The sequence below is a fragment of the Sminthopsis crassicaudata genome, chromosome 5 (genome assembly GCF_048593235.1).
Source record: "Sminthopsis crassicaudata isolate SCR6 chromosome 5, ASM4859323v1, whole genome shotgun sequence".
NCBI lineage: Eukaryota > Metazoa > Chordata > Mammalia > Dasyuromorphia > Dasyuridae > Sminthopsis > Sminthopsis crassicaudata.
Genome location: NC_133621.1, coordinates 173,514,393 through 173,538,936, shown reverse-complemented (window position 1 = coordinate 173,538,936; position 24,544 = coordinate 173,514,393). Strand labels below are relative to the sequence as shown.

Sequence of the window (24,544 nt, the reverse complement as noted above, 5' to 3'; positions counted from 1 at the left end):
CCCAGGCATGATGGCAGTCAATGCCACACCCAGAAAATGCCAGAAAATGTCCAATACCCAGACATGACCAATCAGCCAGGAAGCCATCTGATGGGAGAAAGGGATTACACAATCAGCTAGGAAGCAACTTGATGGGAGAAAGGGAGGATAGAGTTGTATGCAGCTGGGACAACCTGGGCTTCCATCCCCTACTCATTTGCCTAGAGAATGGCCTCTGTGGGTTATAGACATTAAGGATTGTTTCTATTCTATCCCTCTAGACAAGGAGGATATGAAAAGATTTGCCTTTTCAGTGCCCAGCAGTAACTTAGCTGAGCCTTATAAAAGATATGAATGGACACTTTTGCCACAGGGAATGAAAAACAGCCCTGCTATGTGTCAAATGTATATTGCTGCTGCTCTTACTCCAGTAAGCTGAGATACCCCCTAGAGAGGTGAAATCTGTTCCTCTCCAGCCTATGGATCCCTTGCCTCCAGCCACACTAGGCTTGACCATTTTACCTCCTGAGAGTACTTACAAAACAGTGTTTATCCATACACTGATATAGGAAACTGGGGAATGTGTAGCTAATATCCAAGTCACTGACACAGGTAGACAATGTGTGACTTATCAACCAGGAGAAGTAGTGGCATCAGGTTTATTGATACAGACTCCTAATAAGCAACCTGGTGATAGTCACCCACATTCTGACTCCAAGCAGCAAAACCCAGGAATATATTGGACAGCAGCTGTGACAACTGACCAACCTACATATATATATATATGTATGTATGTATGTATATAAAGAGAGAGAGAGAGAGAGAGAGAGAGAGAGAGAGAGAGAGAGAGAGACCACATCTATATAAATGGCATACCATTAAAAGGACTAGTAGACACAAGTGCAGATTGCAATCATTAGAGGTGCCAACTGGCCCAGTCAGTCACTGGCCAAAGATTAAGGAGACACCTGCATATCTGGGGTAGGAGGATCAATAGCATCCGAAGTTAGTGCTACCCCTTTTAGATGGATATATGAAAATGAAAGAGGAGTTTTTACTCGTTTTATAGTTGAAAAAAAATCCCCATCAATCTGTGGGAAAGACACATTTTACAACAATTAGGGTTAAAAAATGAGTACTTCAGTTTTTTAGGCAGGGCTGCTGTTGAAGGCCCTGTTCCTAGCCAATAGAAAACTGATACACCAGTGTGGATAGAACAGTGGCCCTTAGGTAGTGATAAAATTCAGGCCTTAATAGATACAGTACAGGAGAAACTTGACCATGGACACTTACAGCCTTCTCTAAGTCCTTGGAATTCCCCAGTATTTGTTGTAAAAAAGAAATCTAGAAAATAGAGAATGTTGACTGATTTAAGAAAGGTAAAAGAAAAGATGAAAACTATGGGAATTCTTCAACCTGGACTTCCATCTCCTACTCATTTGCCTAGAGAATGGCTTCTTTGGGTTATAGACATTAAGGATTGTTTCTATTCTATCACTCTAGATAAGGAGGATATGAAAAGATTTGCTTTTTCAGTGCCTAGTGTTAACTTAGCTGAGCCTTATAAAAGATATGAATGGATAGTTTTTTGCCACAGGGCAAAAACTGAAAAACAGCCCTACTATGTGTCAAATGTATATTGCTGCTGCTCTTACTCCAGTAAGAAAAGCATTTCCAAAAGTAATGTTATTACATTACATAGATGATATATTGGGATGTGCCCCTGAGGAACAAATGTTAGAAGCATGTCTACAAAAAACCATAGAAACACTAAGGAACTGCAAATTGCACATAGCTCCAGAAAAAATTCAAAGACATGCTCCTTTTCAACATTTAGGATATGAAGTATATCCTAAGGTACAAAAACTCTCCTTAAGAACAGAGAAGTTAAACACCTTAAATGACTTCCAGAAATTGATAGGAGATCGCCAATGGATGCATCCCGTGTTAGGCTTGACTACCTATCAATTGCAGCCATTTTAAGGGGAGATAGTGCTTTAAACTCACCAAGCCAGCTTACAAAAGAAGCTCAAGAGGCTTTGAGAGAAGTTGAACTGGATTTATCCAATGTGGTTGAAAGAGTCACTCAAAAACCCTTGGAAATATCAGTTTTTGCTACACAAGAGGCACCCATAGCAGTCCTTCATCAAGGAGACAGTGTGGTAGAGTGGGTGAACCTCCCAGCACAACCAGAACAAAGCCTTATTCCTTACCCAGTGTTTGTGGCTAGAATTTTACTAAAGGCCATTAAGTGAACAGTACAATTATCTAGGATAAGACATGACAAGATATACACATTCTATATTAATGCACAAGTTAATGTATGCTGTGAAACCATCCCAGAGTGGCAAATTTTATTAGCCATGGCTCCAAATTTTACACACAGGTCTCCAATAAAGATAACCAGACTGTTACATAATTGGCAAGGGATTCTTGAAGAAAAGGTTTCTAATGTTCCTCTTAAAGGACCAACTATCTTTACAGATGCATCCAAACATAATATTTGTGCTATATACTCTTGTGACTTAACAATAAAGAGAGTAGTCAGAACCCCTTTTCAGTCCACTCAGCAGAATGAATTTTATGCAATCATTCTAGCTCGCTCTTAATATCCGGGAGACATAAATATAATATCTGATTCAGTAGGTGTGGTACAAAGAATTGCCACAGCCCAAATAAAATTTGTAGCCTCCAATATATATCAGCTCTTTAAGGAACTTCAAGAGCAAGAGAGAAAACATTCGGGTAAGACTTGTATCTTGCATGTCCACTCTCATAGTGGACTTCCAGGTCCTATTTTTATGGTAATTCAAAGGCAGATAAGATAGCCTTCTAACTATGTTAGCCAATATTCCTTTATTTCAAGAAGCCCAAGAATCTCATTCTAAATATCATCAGGCTGCCCAAGCTTTAAGTTTACAATTTGGAATAACAAGAGAAGAAGCTAGGAGCATAGTAAAAGCCTGTACAACTTGCCTTCCTTTCCATGCTCTTACACTCCCTCCAGAGAAGCACCCTCATGGTTTGAGACCTAATGAAATTTGGCAAATGGATGTAAATCATTATAAATCTTTTGGTCTTCTGTCTTTTATCCACGTTGTGGTAGACACCTTTTCAGGATTCACTTTTGCAATACCAGCAGCAAAAGAGACAGCCTGAGTGGTCACTGAATTTGCATTTGCAATTATGGGTGTGCCATAAGCAATAAAAACAGACAATGGACCTGCATATACTTCTAAACATTTTGCACACTTTTGTGCACAGTATAAGATTTTACATACCACTGGCATACCTTTTAATCCTCAAGGTCAGGCAATAATAGCGAGGAGAAACAGAGAGAGACATTAAGACAGTCTTCCAAAAAGAAAAGGGAGCCATGAGTAACCCTAGAGAACTTCTAAATTTAGTTCTCTATGCCATTAATTTTTAAATTTTTGACAAAGATGCACTGGCTCTGGCAGACAGGTTTTATAACCCACCAGAAGGGCAGTGTCCAGTGCGAGCAGGTCCACTATCTTTAAATAATCACAAGGTCATGTGGAGAGACCCAGAAAGTGGTGAATGGAAGAGACCAGATAGGTTAACTGCTTGGGGGAGAGGGTTTGCTTATATCTCTACAGATGGAGAAGGAATCAGATGGGTGCCATATTCGCCTTGTCCATTGGAGAGAGACGGAGCAGACCCTTGAAATGAAGGAGTAGACCCAATAAACATTGTGGGGTTCTGTTGCTGACTGTGCCCACACTGAAAGAGCCTGGCAGTTATGGCGTTTGACTCATGGACATCAAAAATTGTTGGACTTGAAAACCCTCAGGAATCATTGGACTCTCTGAGACATAAGATTGTTGCAGGACTTCAAAATCTGTAGGAATCATTGGATTCCCTAACATATAAAAAGACTGTTGCAGGACTTGAAAACCTTGTGGGGATCATTGGATTCCCTGACACATGAAGCAACGGACAATAGATTGGTTTTGGACTATCTCTTGGCTGCTGAAGAAGGCATATGTGTAACTGATGTTTACATACCCTCCTTCTAGGACTTCTGGAAATCTTTTACAAGACCATGTTGATTTATATTGTTTGTTATATCACTATTTGCATGTACAATTCCTGTTTGTTACACCACATCGAGCCTGCACTTATTGTGGGGAGAGTCATCACTAATAGCCTATGCTTTATTGCTATGTGCTTGTGTAATACCTCCCATGCTGATGGATTTGTGCATACCTGTCTCTAATAAGATCCTTCAGCCCAGAAACCCGCTAACAATCCCCACTTCCCTTTGGTGCTTTTCATCTCCCTTCCTGAGAAGTCAGGGGTGGTGTGATCACCCCTTTTTTGGGGTTTCACCTCCCTGAGAAGTCAGGGATGGTGTGACCACCTATGTTCTAAAACAAAAGAAAGTGGGAGATGTAAAAGGCTAGAACTGAGCTGATGCAAGGTAACCTAGCATGTAGGGCTAATTATCAATTGGACAATTCTCTATTAACATATGCTTGGAGAATGACCCTTCCCAACTATTCTGTGCTGGATTGGTGGGTGTGGACAAAGAAGGAAAAGAGAGAGATGAGAGGGTGGAGTAGGACAGGCAAGATCATTCTTTTGGTGGTGGAGAGACAGGAAGGAGGTGTGGATATTGCTAGATCTAATCCCCTGACAGTGACCCCAAAAGACCAAGAATAAAGACTTTTGCTTATCATGACTCAGGCTGATTTTAAGAAATCCAGGGTCACAACACTCAGGTCCTTCAGTTCGAAATCAGAATTCTGATCATTGCAAAATACCTCCTTTTCAGTAATGGGTGATGCTGGTAACCAGAGGGATTAGGTAAATTTACCATGATCACAAAAATTTAATTTTTGAAGAGTCAAGATTAAAATGCAAATTCTTTGACTCCCAATCCAACTCCTGCACCTGGTGATTCAATTATGTAATAATATGTTATTCTTTGCATTAAAAAAAAAGTTTCATTGATTCACTCTCATGGAGTATGCTGATACTTTGAATTGCTTTATTGTCATGAAAGGGATGGATAGGTGCAATCTGTCTACAAACTTGAGCCAGGCCCCTCTCATGCTTAGTGCATTCCATTTGACAGGCATCTGGTCAAAGGAAAGCATTCACTTTGTGATCACAGAATAGTGTCCTTTTTAATTTAATTCTTACAATACACAACAGTTAAACTTTGAAGACATGATTTAGGAGGAAGAGTCTGACAAAAGTTAATTGATCCAAAAAGAGAATGAACCACTGGAATGCAACATAATCTGCATAAACAGCAATCTTTCCTTACTCAGAATTAATAAAATCAAACAGCAGGTGCATAGAGTTCCCCAAGAATTACCTCTTAATGCCAAAGCAACCCCCCAAATAGCCTACTTGACAGAAGCAAACTTGGACACACTGTGTCCTTTCTTTGGCTACTGAACAATCTATCTCATGATTTAGACATGTACTATTAAGCAACAGGAAATGACATAGATGATTTATAGCAACAACCGCAACAATTCATCTTTTTATAAAATACTTTGCAATTAGTACTTTACATAATTGACCACATTTGATGCTCATATTCACAAATAATATTAATTCACATAAAAATATTTCATAGTAGCTATAAAATGTAAACTATTTATAACAAAGAGGTGGATATTTCCACAAATACCCAAGATTATTTGTAATCATCCCTTGAACTCCTGCAACTCCTGGGCAAATTATCAGTTTTTTTAAGGGGTTAAAATCATGTGATTTTAAGCTAGAGGGGATTTTATAGATCATTCAGTCTATTCTTCCAACTTTGGTGATGATTTGCTCAAAGATTCACAGGTTATAAATACCAAAGCTAGTATTTGAACTCATGTCTTCTGTTAATGAACTCATATATTTCCACTTTATTACATTGTTTTTCTCTAGTTGGTTATAGGAAAGTTTTTTTTTCTTTTTAGTAAGTCCAATGCTAAAGTAGATGTGCTGGGGAGAAGTGAAGGACACAGATTAATACATTTAGTCTGGATTTGAAGATAACTATCCAATAATGAAGTAAAAACATCAAAAGATAATTAACTCAAGGGACAAACTCAAGTTGAACAAACAAGGCCAAAGATAGTTGACTATTGTTCAAGGTTTCTAGGGTGTGCCTGTTCTGTCTCTCACCCAGAGGAGATCCAAAATATAATACATTCTTGAATAGGTTTCTTTTAAGGGTAGAATTCTGTTTCAGCTATCATAATAGTATAAATTATTTGGAAGAAAAAACAACTCAGAAACCTTGGACAGAAGGCAGAAAAATAACATTTTTCTCTTTTAAGTTTGGGACCATATTGGAACCATATTGATAGTAAGATATTCCTAGTTTATGGAATGTAAAGGCAAAGTTGCTTAAGAAAGTAAGGCAAATCTGAGGAGAGACTAAGATAAGCTGGCCCCTTGAAGGGAGGATTAGCTTCTGATTTTGCAGTTACTTTCCTGTGAGATCATGATTTCCTATATTTAAAGGAGGGAGAAAGCTCAAGAACATAATAGTTAATGACACAGTGAAAGGCTGTAGATGGGGACATTAATAAAACCAGAACTTCACCTAGGACAATAAGACAATCATTTGTTATATTTGTCTAGAACATATGTATTTACTTTAGGCAAATGAACCAGGATAGAAGAGAGCAAGAGAATGACTGAGGCTAGAATTATGAAGTTTCACAGGTAAAGGATAATGTGTAAAGTTGCATATAAGCATGTAAAATGATTATTTCTCTCTGATATTTGTAAAAATTTTATTAAGAGCAATATTTGTCCCCTTTTTTACTTCCTTGTACAGAAATCAACTGGTGTGGGAAATCTTTCTAAAAGACTTATAAAACTAGGATAGCTGAGATCTAATCAAAGACAGTAAAAGAAATTCAGTGTGTTCCTGTTCAGTGTTTGTTCACACAGATCAGGTGAAATATGGATCCCCCCTTTTTCAGATAGGTGACATGGAATTTGATATCTCTTTGACCAAGTTATGGATGATCCAAGTCAGGTACTCCAAACACCCTCATTTTAATATAGTCCACCTTGCATTATAATATTCATTATCTATTATTACCGGTTGCCCAATCAGAGTTGATTTTCACCCTCAGGTGCACCCCTTTTTCAAAAGACTTTATAAATATTGAAGGTTAAACAAGTTCACTCTCTTTAGCCACCAAGGACAAAATAAGTCTATTTTTGTTGATTGCTATCTAGACATAGTCAATAAGACTGATTTTAATTTACCCAGAAACTTAGGAACTTTTTAAATCATTGCAAGCATGAAATTTGGGAGATCACAGAATAGATAAGAAAAAATTCTTTCTTATCTAAGGAGCTAGAATTCTGGGATGGGCCTTCTTTTCTTTTTTAGGTCTATAGTCAACAAGCCTGGGGTGAAAAAGCTAATAGTTCCTTCTATGCCTGATGCCCAAAGGAAGAACAGAGTGCCAGGGATCAGAAAAGGGGGTACCTGCTAAAGGAACTGTATGGTAGAGGCTTCTACATCCAGAGCTAAGTTAGGAAAGCAGATTCCTATACAGGCTAATATATGTAGAATGCTTGCCAAAGATAAATCTAGATTATCTTTGCCTATCGTCCAACCAGGATTAGGCCATCTGGATTCCATGCTAACATTGGAAGAGAGGGTTCAGTTAGGTAAGAGAGGAAACTAGAAAAGGCCCCAAATTGTTAAAACACCTAAAATCTTAAGTAAAAAAAAAAGCAGTAGTGCTTACTACTAAGCTTCTTAAAGTAAGAAAATACTTTTAAAGAAAGGCTCTGTTTGACTTCAGAAAATAGGGCATGGAAGAAGGGAAGAGTCTTCATCTAGAGTGGCTCAACACGTTAGCTGAAAGAGAGCTGTGATAATCAGACACCAAAAGGGCGATACTGGCAAATCAACTTGGGTGCTTCTACTAGAAATAGAGTGAAATGTTAAGATAATGTAGTTGGTCCATGGTGGCATACTTGGCCATTATATGCAGAAAGGATAGAAAAAGGGTATTTTTGCCATATCATTCTGACTAAAACAGCAGCATAATATAACAAATAATGAAATAGATTCTCCTTGCTATTTATATGTATGTGTGTATATTATATATACATATATAATAGTCTGATTCTTTCTCCCTCTCCCTCTCTTTTGCCTTCTTTTCATCTCTCCTTCTTCCCCCTTCCCTTTTCCACTTTCTCTCTTCCCTTTTTTCTTTCAAATTAGGAAGTAGAATTTATTTTGCTTTTTAGAGATATTTTTCCCCAAGAGAGACAACAATGTTAGAAAGAAAAGAGGGTCAGTCTTGGAATCAAAAAGGACTTGGGTACAATTCTACCTCTGATAGATGAAAAGAAAAAAAAAACCTTTTTATTGTCCTTAGCAGTTGTTTACCTCAGCTTATTCTAGATTTTAGCATTTCTGAAACTTCTTCATATATGTATTCATAATAATTTTTTTATTCATCCACAATTATCTATCTTTTTATGTGTCTGAAGAACTAAAGCTTGGGGACCTATTCTCTAATACTTTATTACAGATAAGTTGATTTGATAGAGTTTACCCACAGGAAGTTCTCCAATACTAAAGAAATCACAAGTGTCATATTTTAAAAGAATATATTGATGAACTAGGCTATGATCAAAGGATAATGTCAGGAAAGGTGGAAAGATCAACTGAAGAAAGTAGAAATGATAACTCAGAGAAAGAGATTTAGGGGGAAGGTGGTCTTCAATTTTATAGAGTTGCATATGGAAGAATTAAGACATTTTTTCTTTGGACTAAAGAGAAGTTGTAAACTTTGACTCAACATAAAAACACAACCTATGAATTAGAGCTATCTGAGTAGTGCCATCATAAGCTCTTATTACCTTTCAACCTCATTAGCATATAATGAGTTGACTACAACATAGTCAAAGTGTATCAATAATTACTAATTCCCCAATATCTTGAAAGAAATCTCAATAGATAAGATCTATGAGAAGGTTAAAACTAAAGAAAATTGTTTGAAAAGAATGAATGCAATGTATCATGTGAGAACTAAAGGAAAGTAAGTAATAGAGAGTTCTTAAATGAAGACATTGAAATCTGATGGTCTGATGGCCCAAAAAAGGAAAAAAATAAATTACAGCATAAAAATTATTGTTAAAAAAATAGAATAAAAGTGACAGTGACTGTACAAAGCACTTTATTTTGCAATTTTAGTGAATTCATTTTCTATTGTTATCATTACATTCACTTTATCTCCCACCGTATTTTAAAGTCACAAAAACAGAAGCTATCTCTTATCTAAACTTTGTCTCTTTTAACTCCTAACACAGCGTTCTGCTGAGTAAACAAGTAATAAATGTTTGTTAAATTGAAATGGCAGGTTCATATGTAAAGAAAAATGGACTTTTAGAAAGTGGTAGTATTGCGCATTGGAAGGAGCACTGCTAAATGAGTCTCAATACCTAGAATACAGTCCTACCTCTGTCATTAGCTTGTATAATCTTGGATAATTCCCTCTAAAACGGGAATAAGTATATTTGCCCTGGCAATTAATGTTCTTTAAAGATGTTCCTTGTCAAATAAGCAACAAAATAGTGGACTAGACATTTTCTCTGATCACCATGACCTCTCAAAACCTCTTCAAAACAGAAATTATATACCAAAGATAAAGTAACTTAAGCTGTTTCCATGCTATAGGACACCAAGAATTTAAAAGAAGTTATCAGGAAGAAGACTTCTCAAAAGTCTTGAACATGAACAGATAAATCAAACAATAACAACAGCTGGAAAGATGGCCTCAAGATCTAATAAATGAGTTCAGGCAGCTATGAACAAATACTGCAAAATGAAGAAAAATGATCCAATATCTGATGATACAGGACATTGTGGAAGTTAAGGAGAGAAATGAAATCCCAAAACTCTGTTCTTACGTGAAATAAGAATTGTGAGAGCTGAATTTATGTCCTGCACAGCAAAAATAATGAGCAGAAGAGGAAAACTTGAATGGCAAACTTCACCAAAGAAGCAAAAGAGAGAATAGTAGATTGGGAATGCAAATACAGAGAAGTGAGACAACCTAGAAGAAGAGAAAGAAAACATTTTTAAAGAAAATTTGTTCATTATGTAAGTAAAACATGGTGATTCTAAAGACAGAATGCAGAGAGAAAACCTAAACATCATAGATCTCCCAGAAGAACATGACAAATCAAAAAATTGTAATATTATAATGAAGGAAATAATAGAATACAATTGCCAACAACTTTTGTATATAAATGAAATTCAAGTTGAAAGAATTCACTGATTGCCTCCAGAAAAAAAAATACCAAAAGACCCCAAACATCCAAGGCTGCAAGCTCCAAGACAGCAGCTAAATTTAACATTCAATTTAAAAGCAATATGACATGTAAGCTATCAAGAGAAAGACCTTTAATATTCTGAAGGGCAATGAAGTTCAAGATAAAGCCCAAGGTGATCTAATCTACAAATCTGAGGCTAACTACAGAGAAAAAAAATATGGATGTTCAATAATAAAGAAGAGTTTGAAATGTTTTTTAGAAAGGAAACCAGAATTGAAGAGATTTTTTTGCTTCTTGAACACCTCAAACAATAGAAATGCAGAAGGAGTAAAGCAATGTATCAAGCAAGGACAGCAATAAAAACAGAGTGACAAAAGAGAGACCAGTAAAATATTTCTTTCTAAATATACATAAGGATTGAGGGAATAAAGGTGGAATAAAGAAGTGAAGTTCCCTACTTGCCTACAAATATATGCTTCTTTTTGTAGACTACAAATTGTAGTTTTTGTATGGTAGAACATAGGAAGATATGTGAAAGAAGTGGGAAAGCAGAGCAAGACAGAGGAATGGATGATATGCTGATGTCAAATCAAGAACTAATAATAGTGACTTTTGTGGTCTCAGAAAGAAGAAAGCTTAAAGGGAAGATTTTTAAAGGGGTGGGAGAGGAAAGAAACCTTACTTTGGAGATGGAAGGATATCCCATTGAGGAATATTTCTATTAGTACAGGGAGATGATTACCCTACTACACTGGATGAGGCTTAGAAGATTTGATGCTTAAAAATCTACTTGTTCTGGGAGAGTGTTGGAACTTCATGGACACTGGAAGATTTCCAGTCACATGTAGAGAAAAAAGGTCATTAAAAAAAGGACGATGATCAGGAAGGTGGAGGGGCCCACGTAGAGCAGTGCCCTTTCTGCTACCTAAAACAATTGGTATTTTTCTAAAAAGATGCAATGGAAAAGATGATACATGGGGTAAGCCTTAGGACTGTGGTAAAAACTGTCCATGAGAGACTAGCATGGATATCTTGGAAGTGCTGATTGTCTGAAAAATAAAGAGAAAAGAAAGAAAAACTAGATGATTATAAGGGGTTATAAGTCAGAGAATGAGGGGATAGAGTAAACAGAAAGAAAAAATGAATAATGAAGAAAGGGAAAGAAATCTTTGGAAAGTAGGGAAAAAATGAAATTAATAACAACAACTGATGAACAGGACCAGCTTATAAAAAAAAGTGATGGGGGTTGAGGCCCCTTTAAGAAACTCCCCTCCCCCCATGGCTGACCTTTGGTTTACAAATCCTGGTCAGTGGGTTTTCCCCATCCCCCATGGGATCTGAACTAACTTGAGTTTTCCCAATCCCCACAGTTTAAACCCATTGAATTCTATTCAATGCTGATCCTGTCTGAAAGCCTGCCAGGAGCCTGGGACTTTTACCCACAAGCCTTTTTAGGTATAAAAGAGCCAAACTGGAGCTCTCTCTTTGCAGGAGCCCTTCCCCCCAAACATGGTATCCTTCCGGCCATGTAAGGTTCCTGCCCGCCCAGCGACCACCTCTGGCCCTGGCGTCTTTCTACCTTTAACTTTACTTCCAAATCCCTACAATAAACCTTTTTATCAATCTAGGTTTTCGGGCCTGTAAATTCCTTTTACAGGGGACTCTGCGCCGTCATGAGACTATCTTTGTGCTGACCCAACAAAGGGTTCCCCTTCCCTAACTCATCAAAAGTTGAAGGAGGAGGAATTTATTTGATTAACTGAAAGGGAAAAAAGGCAAAGAAATGCATAATCAGATAAAAGCAAAGGGAAACATAAACAAAATTTTTAGGGGAAAAGAGGTTAAAAAAAAATCAAAATGAAGAAAAGAGAATAATGGGAATGGGGCCATCTTTTAAAAAGATTAAAATAACTGAAGAAACATAATAAAAAATTTTATTTACAAAACATATATATGGGTAATTTTTCCAACATTGACCCTTGCATAATAACCTTTTGTTGCAAATTTTTCCCTTTCTCTCTCCAACACTCCCCTAGCTGGCAGGTAGCCCAATACAGGTTTAATATGTTGAAATACATATTAGAACCAATATATGTATATATATTTATACAATTATCCTGTTGCATAAGAAAAATCAGATCAAGAAGGAAGAAAAAGAAAAACTGAGGGAAAAAACCCAATGCAAGCAAATAACAATTGTATGGCATATTTAAAAAACAAAACAAAACAGGGGCAGCTAGATGGTGCAGTGGATAGAGTACCAGCCTTGAAGTCAGAAGGACCTGAGTTCAAATATGACCTCAGACACTTAACACTTTCTAGCTATATGGCCCTAGGCAAGTCAGTTGCCTAGACCCCCAATTGCCTCAGCAAAAAAACCAAACCAAACCAAAAAAAACCAAAAACCCAGTAAAGTAACTTTAAGAACAACTTATTTTTTCATTCATGAAAACCTTCCTGATCCTTCTGGTCAGGAATCATTCTTTTTTTGTTTGTTTGTTTGTTTTGTTTTGTTTTGTTTTTTATTAATTTTTATAATTATAACATTTTCTTTGACAGTACATATGCATAGGTATTTTTTTTTTTACAACATTATCCCTTGTACTCCCTTCTGTTCCAAATTTTTCCCCTCCTTCCCTCCACCCCTTCCCCTAGATGGCAGGCATTCCCATACATATTAAATATCTTATAGTATATCCTAGGTACAATATATATGTGCAGAACTGAATTTTGTTGTTGTTGTTGTTGCAAAGGAAGGATTATATTCGCAAGGTAAAAATAATCTGGGAAGAGAAACAAAACAAAACAAAACAAAACAAAAAAATAATGCTCACAGTTTACACTCATTTCTCAGTGTTCCTTTTCTGGATGTAGCTGATTCTGTCCATCATTGATCAATTGGAATTGGATTAGCTCTTCTCAATGTTGAAGATATCCACTTCCATCAGAATACATCCTTATACAGTATCATTGTTGCAGTGTATAATGATCCCCTAGTTTTGCTCGTTTCACTCAGCATCAGTTGATGTAAGTCTCTCCAAGCCTCTCTGTATTCCTCCCGTTGGTCATTTCTTATAGAACAATAATATTCCATAACATTCATATACCATAATTTACCCAACCATTCTCCAATTGATGGATATCCATTCATTTTTAAGAACAACTTCTAATGACAGAAAATTTTAGATGAGGACAAGACTATAGAGAAAAAAAAAGAGAGAAATTTGTCCTGTGGTCTTTTTCATGCCTTTTAGGAAATGGGTAGATTTATCTTTTTCATCCAAAGATACTTCCTGTAAGTCAGGATTCCTCTTACTTATAAGAAAACTAGCATCATTCTTGTATTGTTTATAAATCCTTGTAAAGCACTAAGGTTTTAGATAGCAATCTGGAGATATATTTGGATTCAGGAAATTAGCAATTACAAGGTGTTCTCTTTGTCAAAAGCTATACAGCACCACAATTACTTACTTCTGTGAAGAAATTGGTTATTTAAAATCCTTTGTAGTAGATGGAACAGTGCCTGTTCTACCCACAGAAAAGAAGAATGGGCATTATCTGGATACATTTTCAAATATAACATGTTATTCATATGTATAATACAACTTTAAAAGATTTATTTCTATTTGATTTTAATCATCACCAAAACATATTGCAATGCAATATGCAAATGCAATTGGTCATTTGCCCCATTGCACAAAAATTTCCAAACTAGATCTCACAAACTCATCTGTTTACTTCAAACTTGGCTTTAAAAGTCAAGTAAAACACAAGTGAATTATGTTTTAACTGGCTTATTATCCAAATTGATGCTTTCAGTTATTCATATTAGCATAGTCATTAGTGTTTCTTTAGTGATACTTTATATGTGGTTGTTTTATGTGCAACAATAAGCACAGAAAAATAAGTCATTCATATAGATGTGTTCTGGTATAAATTTTAGCTATTGGAATTGAACAGCAGATTACAGAAGTAATTGTCCATTCCTCAGGAGTATGTAAGATAAGTGGGAGGGTACTATAAATGAAACTGGATGATTACACCAAAGAAAACATGTAAAGGAAGTAATAAGGACCAATTTGAAAAAAGGTATATCTACATTCCATTACAAAAAAAGAAAAATTAAATTGTTTTGATTCTCTTGAGAATACAAAGAAATCCTGTATTGGCTCAAACATAAATCTATTTTGATTAATTTTACTTCCAGTTTCATTTAAATCTCAATCTAGAGAGAGCGAGAAATGAGAATTCCTATGAGGTAGTCAAAAAAGGCCAAACTCCTTTAGCTCTATATTGTGATGTTTGTATATTCCCCCAAATATATAAGAATCACCTTATAATTTGATCTTCAAAGTAAAATTTATTACAAATCTTGATCCCACAATGAGACAAGGACAAGATACTCAGGTTAAAAGTAATACTCTGTGACTGAAAGAGACGAACTTCCACACTACATATAAAGTTAACTGTCTACAATTCCACATGTATATGATGTACAATTTCAAGAAACTATGATATAATTTGGAGATAACTTACTGATATTAAAAAAGTGATATAAGGATAAAGTAGTTTGAAGAAAGTTGATGTGAATCTATCAGGGAATGTCCAGAATTATCAAAGGGAGAAGATTCCCCTAGTCAGCATGAAAACATGAAAATTCTTAGTCTGGATGGCAAGTCTATCCCCATTGTGGTCTATATTTTGATTCATCTGGGACAAACATAAAGAGATTTCGAGTTTAAGGATAAAAGCTAAAGTATAAATCAATTTATATTAACATTGCTTTGTTTCTGAATTAGAATTTAAATAAATTTGCAAAAAGAGACTAAGAACTCACATAAAGGATAATCCAGGATAATCCACACTTTGACAAATTATCCTTTAGAACTTCAAATTCTCCCCCCCCTTTTTTTTTCTTCTTCTAGAAATCAATCCACGCTCAGTCACTTCCCAGTTATGGATTAAATTTTCCCAGATATGGATTAAGTTTTCCTAGGTATCTTAATCCTGGGAAAGAAATAATGGATAGATGTATTTCAGGTCCTTTTAGCAAGCAGAATTATTATGTCATAGAATCATCATCATAAAGTAATAGAACCTTCGAGTTGCAATGGACTTTCTGGTTTATAACATTTAACTTCTTCATTTTATAAGTGAGAAAACTGAAGAGGAAGATAGATGACTTGATTTGTCTGAGGTTTACCTTTCATTTTTGTTTTGTTCATCCTGTTCTATTCTTCATGATCCCATTTGTTTTTTTGGGGGGTGGGTTTTTTGGCAGAGATACTGGAGTGGTGTGCTATTGCCTTCTCTTGCTCTTTTTACAGATGAGGAACTGAGGCAAACAGGGTTAAGTGACTTGCCAAGGTCACACACCTAGTGTCTCAGGATGGATTTGAACATAGGAAGATGAGTCTTCCTGATTCAAGGCCTGATACTCTGTCCATTTCACCATCTAGATGTCCTATCCCTCACTGAAAATTAATAAATTGGAATTTTTCTATTCTGAAAATCTTTATCAGGGCTTTGGGAAACCCAACCAATTCTTGTAGAAGCCTCCGAGCATGAACTTGACTTAGGGATTCTTATAGCCATTTATTTTTATAATTATGTGGCTTATGGCCACATCCAGTTAGAATTACTGTTAGCAATCTGGAAAGAGGGATAAGACAATTGAGAAGTGTGAACTACATTAATACCTGAAAGGGATAATGAAAGCATTTACAATATGGAGTTGTGGGGAGAGGAAGGGATGTACAGAGTAGTAAGAATGTATTTCTCACTTCAGAAATCTGAAGCTAATTGCTATTATTATCATTTCACTGGCCTTTGCAAAATGACTCAGCCTCAGGTGACTCTTCAGATTTAAACAAAATTAAAACTATATTACTGAGATCCCTGGGAGACTTCCTTAATGTTAGAATGTTACGTTCTATCTCTATTGGGTCACTAACTCCTGGGAAGGTAGTCAGACAAGCCATAATTGTGAAAGTGTCTGTTTTAGGAACCTTCTATGCTTGGTAAATGATCCTATTGGCTGAGGGTCAATCTTCTAGCATTAGGTGAGTTTTTAATAACAAAACTTTCCTTGCATAGTCTACAGCTTTATCCTATTATGGAAACTATATAATATTTGGTCCACTTTATTTTGAGAATGTCTTGAGTTGAAATAGAAAAGTTGCAAAACCAAGTGCAATATGAATTACTATTGTTCTTTGGGATTTGCAAATAAATGAGTCAATATCAATGAAGATTTAGATCTATGCATAGTACCTGATCATCTCTTAAGTGAGGGGCATGGTTACTCAAAAGAAATAGTTTTAACAATCTACATAGGAAGTAATGGAAAATGTCTATTGTTTAAACTATAATCTAAAGTTGAAAAGCCATTGAAACAGTACAGTATATCTTCTATCTGCTCTAGATACTATAGATTAACAGTGAATTGGGTATAGGATTGAACAGGAGTAGGAGAGGGGATTATATTGTTGACGCTTTAAAAAACAATTTTAAAGGAATCACAAATGTTCTCCAAGTGATATTTCATGGTTGTATGTCAATAATCTCTAGAGCATCAAAATCTTGGGTGACCCAAAAGATTATGGAAGGATGGATAGTGATCTTGTCTAAGCAGGCTTCAGAAAATTTATAAGAATGATCTACATTTAAGCAGTGGCTAAAATAATATTATTCTGAAATTTTATAGATGAAGAAGTTAAGAGTTTGGCCTCTAAAATAAAAAAATAAATAGTGATCAAGTCTTCAATTCAAAATCTCCTGGAAAAGGAAGCAATCACTTACCAAAGCAGCCCAATTCCTCTTTGGGATAACTCTACTTGGTAAGAATTTTCTCCTGACAGTAAACCTAAATCGACTTTTCTGTACTCATCACTCTTAGTTTTGCCCTCTGAAACCAATCAAAATAAGTCTAAGCTCTCTTCCAATTGAATCTTTTGAAAACTTGAAAAAAGTCATTATGGCTCCTTACTCCTGAACTTCATTTCTATTGATCCTTCAATGGAATAAATTTCAGATTCTTCACTAACCTGGTTGTCCTTATCTGGACATTTTCCACATTATCAATGTCTTTCTTAAAATGTAGCACCCAGAACTGAACCCAACACTTCAGATGCGGTCTAAAAAGGGAAGAATACAAAAATACTATCATCTCTCACACAATGGACATTATGTCTCTGTAAACAAGGCCTAACATTTCATTTGACTTTTTGATTGCTATATTACAACCCAAATGCAACAAAACTCTATCAAGTTGGGTTTTTTTTAATATCTCAAGTATTATATCAGCAATTTTATGTCTGCTTTACAAGGACGAGTCTACCTGATTATGTAGAGGCTTATCACCAGTAGGCTGGCCACTTGATAATTCTATGTCCATGGAAATCCATGAAACAAAGAAAAATTTAAGATGGGATTTAATCACCTAGTGCTACAATGATGGTAGTATATTGGAAGAAAGAGGTATAGAGGATGCTTTTGGCATCATAAAATTTTATACCATCTATAAATATTACTTTTTTGATGCATTAAATATGAGATCCTGGTTCAGTAACTGAGAAGCAGACTAATACTACTGTGGGAACTGTATTATTATTGATCTAAGGTTTTCAGTATGAATGAAATAAGAAAACAAAAGGCAAAGCTGCAAAATGGAAAGCTGTCCAACAAGTTCTTTTGGGCAAGGCCAGCAAAGGGGTTGTCAGCACTGGCTTTTATCATTTCTCCAAAAGTAACAAGAAATGTTATTTCATGGGATCCTTGGTCATATCTTATTGGAGTGCTCATGACAAATATTTTTAAAATGATCATCATGAAGGTAGTTAATGCTTATATCCCAATATATGCTATAAAAAACAAGAACATAGTGAAATGCTACAAAGAACTTTCTGAGTCCTCCAAATTCAATCAATATTTAAACATTTGATGACTTCAATGCAAATTCAATGACTTCAATGTAAGATTAATATATGCTATAAAAGATCTATATTAAAAAGAATAGTTTGAAAGTAAAAAGAGGGATTAAAGAATATTTACAAGCTTTATAGATACATATTAGGTCTATTTCCTCTTAAAAATTTTATTAATACTTTTTATTTCTCCATCACAATAATTTCTGAATGTATTCTCTCCTTATCACCAACCCCAATCATCATGAACTGCCATGACCAATTCTTAATGAAGCTCCAACATAATAGTTTGTAATTTTCACTTTCTTTAGCCAACTGGATGCCACTGAAAGAACCTTGAACCCAAAGCTATTTCTCATCTCTATTCCTGGCTCTCATCTAGGCTAAAGGTAAAGTGTGTCTCTGAACAAATATCATTTGGATTCATAAGTTTTGTGTTAGACTGTCTTGTCTTCTCACTTTGCTACGTGGAGACACTAACATAAAATATTCATATTTTTGCCATTAAACATAGTAAATTAAATGGGTAAAACAGTTTGACTAAGATATATTTTCATTTTAAGAAAAAATTCTTATGTACCTCAAATAACAATTCAAGAGATTATCAGTCTTGTTTCATAGGCTGCTGAAGATGGTATTTAAAAATCATTTTTAAGGATTTTTTTTACTAGATTGTGAGCTACTTAAGGAAGTACTAATGTAGTTTTGTATCTCCTTCACTGCCTAAGCACAGAACCTTGTATATACCAAATATTCAATATGTGTCTACTGAATTGAAATAAAGGACATTGAAGCAGCAGTGTGTTCAAATCTCATCTTTGCTACTTATCTCCTACATGACCTTAGCCAATTTATAATCTTTTTGAGAACCAGTTTCATCTGTAAAACAAAATAGTTCTAAGGTATCTTCTACCTCTTAATCTTACATTTAAAATGATCAAACTCTTTAGATTTCAACACATTGTAGTTTCACTGAAATCAGCCATACTTTTCAACCAGAAATCTGACATCTGATACTGCCTAATTTCGGATAGTGGTTAAGTGATAAGAATAGAAATGAAGGAGAAAAAAGTTGATCTTAACAAAATGTTCAGATATTTTTCCATGGGAGCTATTCTGGATTGATTTAAGCTTTATCACTCTAACACCGTCTACCCATTTTTTTATCTGAATTTAGAACAACAAAAGTTTCTATAAATTCATGTTTAGAAACATCTGAATTCTTGTTACTAGCCTGCTAACGAGAAATATTTAAACACTATTAAAATAGGAAGAAATAAAAGATAAAATGTGTTAAAAGCCTCTATATCACAATCATCTGTTTCCTCTCTTAGGTCTTGCCAGAGAATTCATTGTTTAACAATTTGGTTTTCTCCATTGTACCTACCTTTAGCTTAGTGGAGTTCTGATTTATTGTCAATTAATTTGACAAAATTTGACCAGATGTTTAATCCTGTGTTCAAAATTATAACAGAAATATGTTTTAATATTTTAGTTAGTAGCTGAAAAAAAACTTTAAAAACAGAATACAGATCTAAAAAACATCCTTAGGAAACTATTTCATAGGACTAGCTCTCTCCTGTTCTTTTAGCTAATAAACTTTATTATGGAGAGTTAAAATTTACCTGTCCTCTAAAAATTCACTAGAAGTATCCTTTTTTCATAATAGTAAAAATGACATAAATTAATTTAATCCTTCAACAAATATTTATTGAGAACTTAAGTGTGTACAGAGCACTGCAGTGGGTAGTTTGGGTAATACATTGACTAACACATTCTCTGACCTTAAAGGATTTAGAATGAATAAAGATAAGATATATACAAAAAGCTGTAATAATATCCAAATTTTAATCAGTGAAATATAAATGAAACACAAGATGCTATGGAGATCAGAGGAGTAAGAGATTATATACAGTTGCAGATATTTAGTAAGATTCTTGGAAAAGGTGTCAATTAAGCTAAGTCTTCAAAGTCAGAGATACAAGGGAGGACATTCTTGATTCTAAGTAGTATAAGCAAAATGGCTGAAAAGGAGGGTCCATGTTTGTGAATCAGTGAATAGTTAGTTCATGCAGATTATAGAGAGTATAAATTTATAGGTAGATTTGTGGGTTTGTTGGCCTTCATTCTCGGATGACCAAAATGACACCCCTATATGAGAGTCGAGTTACAGTATGTCTGACTGTGGCTGATCAGACCACTATGAGCTCAGGATGCTCTTCCACAGGTTGGACACAAATAGTCTATATAAACATTTGGGATGAGTTCTCTAATTTTGTGCATCTTGTGTTTCCTTTGGGATAATCTGATTCTGCTTTGCTTATAGAACACAGTACTTTCTCTGATGAGGGTACGCCATACTGGGCAGTCCCATGTCAGTGTCTCTTATGTAATGCAATTGATTCTAAAGTTTTTTAAGAGATACCTTGAAAGTGTTCTTGTATTGCTTTTTCTGACCATCTTGTGACTACTTGTCCTGTGTGAGTTTCTCCATAAAATAATTTTTTTTGACAAAGCATACCTTTGATATTTAAGCAATATGGCCAGACCAAGGGCACATTCTCTGTAGTAGAGTATGAATACTTGGCAGTTTAGTTTGAGAAAGGACCTCAAGTGTTTGGTATCTTATCCTGCCAGGTGATCTTCAGAATCTTCTTAAGATAATACAAATGGAAGCAATTGGGTTTCTTGGCATGGCACTAGTATACTGTCCAGGTTTCAGAGGTATACAACATTGAGGTCAGCACAATGGTTTGATAGACCTTTAGTATGGTAGTCAGTTTAATACTTCTCCTCTCCCATACTTTCCTTCAGAGCCTCCCAAATAGTGAACTAGTTCTGGCAATGCATAAATAAAGCATAAATAGGGGAACAATAGGAGATAAAATTGAAATGCAGTTTGGGGGATTTAATATTTTGGCTATTGTCTTGAGTGACAGGTTAAGGAGTTTAAACCAAATTTGACTGGCAATTACAAAAGATCAACTAAGTGACTTTGGTTATATGGCACTAAAACTCCTGCATAAACAAAATTAAGTATCTGGCAGAATGGAGGAAAAGTTTGTGTAAACTTTTCAGGCAAGAGTTTGGTATCCATTTAATATAAAACCTAACATATATAATATGTATTGTGTGTATATATATGTGTGTGTGTGTGTGTGTGTGTGTGTGTGTGTGTGTGTGTGCATGTATCTCTATATATATGGATACATACTACATATAATAAAGATATTTCCAAAGAGATAAATGTCAAAGGACATTTCTCAAATGAATTACAAGCCATTAAAAATCAACTCAAAGAATGTTCCAAATAATAAGACAAATGCAAATCAATGTGTTTTTGATGATAAGGGGTAACTAAATGAAATTAGGGTTAATTGGGGTCTAGTGGCAGGTTTGGGGTACAGGAAGTAAATGAAGCTCCCCTGCAACCCCTTTGGATTCGGCACAAAGATACAGAATTAAGTGAGGTCTAGTGGTGGTGCAAGAGTCCCCTGTAAAGGAATTTACAGCTCCAAAAACTAGATTGATAAAAGAGGTTTATTATGGGGTTTGAAAATAAGTTTAAAGTCTAGTTAGTAAAAGGTGTTAGGTAAAGAGAGGAGGACACCAGAACCAGAAGTTCCAGTGGACAGAGAGTTTATAGTGCCAGGCATGGTGCTGGCATGTTTAGACCCTCTGTAAAGAGAGGGCTCTAGTTTGGCTCTTTTTTAAGGAGAGATTTAGCTAAAGGGACTAATGGGTGGAATCCCAGGTTGGCTCCTGGCTGGGTTTCATTGAGGGCTAGAATTTGCTAAGTGGGGGTTGGGAAAGCTGAGCAGATCATTAGAATGGGGGCTGGGACATCCCAACTTGGCTCAGATCCGGCGGGGATTGGGAGAGCCCGGATATCTCCTACTGGAATTCAAAAGGGTGTTTTTGACCAGGATTTGTGAATCAAAATTCCTAGTTTCTTCAGCTAGGAGGGGTTGGGAATCAGAAAGGAATAAATCAATCTGAAAGGACTAGTCTTAAAGGGACCACAACCCGTATCAGTTTCACCTTATACTTCGAAAAATGGCAAAAATAAGAAAAGGTAGGAATAGTTAGTGTCAGAGGGGTTATAAACGTGTGAATTGTGGATGAAGCTGTGAATCAACACATCCATTATGGAAAGCAAATTAGAATTATGCAAATAAAGGGACTAAAATAGCCATACCCTTGGACCCAGAGATTCCTTTAGTAGCTTACAGAATTGGTGGGTAGTTTCATTTTCAGCACTCTGGAATCATGATTAGTCATTGCAATGTCTCTCAAATTTTTTCTTTATAATGTTTTTGTTGAATAAATAAAGAGTTCTATTTTTGCTCATGCCACATTATATCAGTTCACATGGGTTTTGCCAGATTTGTAAAAAAACCATCTTTTTCTCATTTCTTATAAAATATTCCATTACATTAATATACCATTATTTGTTTAGTCACTCTCCAAATTATGAAAATAGTTTGAAGTTTCTCCCTAGAACAAAAAAATGCTACTTATAAATACTTTTGCATATATAAGTCCATTGAACTCTTTGGGGATAAGCATAGGAATGGAACTATTAAGTAAAAAGATCTACACAATTTAGTGACCTGCAGGATAGGAGAACCCAGTATTCAATGAAACTAGCCATTCCAATGTTAGAGAGGATCCATTGTTAGGTACTTCCCTTCCCTCCCCCCCTTTACAACAATCATAAATCTGGCCTTCTGCAACATTCATCCATTGTTTTGAGTTCTGTCCTCTGGGACTTTTCCACATGACAACAGCTGCCAAAGACAGCTATTATGTTGCCCAGGTTTTCTCTTCTATAGGTTTATCTTTGAAGCAATCCTCCTATAACATTATCCTTCCTTCCTTCCTTCCTTCCTTCCTTCCTTCCTTCCTTCCTTCCTTCCTTCCTTCCTTCCTTCCTTCCTTCCTTCCTTCCTTCCTTCCTTCCTTCCTTCCTTCCTTCCTTCCTTCCTTCCTTCCTGTTCTCCTTCAGGCAAGGGTTTGGTATCCATTTCATATAAAACCTAACACATATAATATGTATTGTGTGTGTGTGTGTACATATATATATATATCTGTGTGTGTATGTATGTATGTATCTCTATATATGGACACATACTACATATAATAAAGATATTCCCAAAGAGATAAATGTCAAAGAACATTTATCTCCTCCCTTTCCTCCATTTTTTAAAAAAATAAGGAAGCATAGTATGATGGGAAAAGCACAAGACTAGGGAGTGAGAAGATCTAGATTCAAGTCCTGACTTTTCTACTTAGCAGCATTGTAACTTTAGAAAAGTCATATAATATCTTAGAATCCAAGCTCTTCAACTATAAAATGAGGATAATTTCTGCTCTGCTATTCATAGTATTGTTATATGGACCAAATATTTGTGAAAGTGCTTTGTAAAGTATTATACAATTATAATCTATGATTACAATTAAACTAAATCTACAGACAACTTGAAGAGAGAACAGAGCTCTCTCACTCATTTAGCAGGTGAGACCTAAGAGGAAATTTTGCCAAGATCCTGGGAGAAAGGATCATATTTCAAAGTGACTTTGATAAAAGGAAAAGATGGCTAAAAGCAAAATGAAGCTTAGTTAAGGGGACTTTTGCTTAGAGATGGAAACCAATATTTAAGAAACATACAATGAAAGATTAGCAATGTGCAAATTTGGCAGAAAAGGTCCCAGAAAAAGTAACTGTGAGTAGAATTCTGGCCAACAGTTAGCAATTTAGTTTAAAATACAAACACAATTCCTGGATGTATAAATAGAAACACAGGAATAGTAATTGTGTGGTAAGTCTTCAGTTACATTCAGTAATAAAGTACCATGGCCAATTCTGGGCTCCAAATCAAAATAAGAAATTGAACAGGGTTCAAAGTGGAGCTGGAAAGATAAATCAAAACTTAGATATCATGCCTGTGGGGGAAGTTAAGTACAAATTTTAAAAAGGCTAAGGATTAATATGATAATAACCATCAGCCCTAAAATAGGTGCTTAGCCAATGGTGTCCAGCTGAGTTCCCCTAGGAGGCCAGGTGGCTGTTACAGAGTTCGTTGGGTTCCTGAGGAAGGCTGGTAATTTCCATTTCAGGAGGCACTTCCTAGGTCTGAGGTAGTTTGGGTATGATCCTGCCTGAAGATAAGCAAGATGAACTTTTAAAGCAGTCTCAATGCTTCTTTCCAAAGAATCCCAGAAATAGAATTTCAGAGCTAAAAGGGAGCTTAGCAGCCTCATGTGGTCAACCTCATGCCTGAAAAAAGAAACCCCACTACAATATTCCCACTGAATAATCATTTAATTTTTGCTTGAAGACCTCAAGT

The 24,544-nt window shown here is 35.6% G+C and overlaps 1 protein-coding gene across 4 annotated transcripts in view; it reads right to left on the bottom strand.

Moving 5' to 3' along the window:
* The window catches only part of LMNTD1 (lamin tail domain containing 1), a 140,612-nt gene that overhangs the window by 92,193 nt on the left and 23,875 nt on the right, over positions 1-24,544 (bottom strand). For 2 of the 4 annotated variants that reach the window (XM_074268814.1, XM_074268816.1), the window contains exon 1: positions 15,107-15,273. The exons of the other annotated variants lie outside the window; for them this stretch is intronic. The gene's annotated coding sequence lies outside the window, so the exon portion shown is untranslated. Of the gene's footprint in view, positions 1-15,106; positions 15,274-24,544 lie in introns of those variants that run through there. 4 annotated transcript variants of the gene reach the window in all.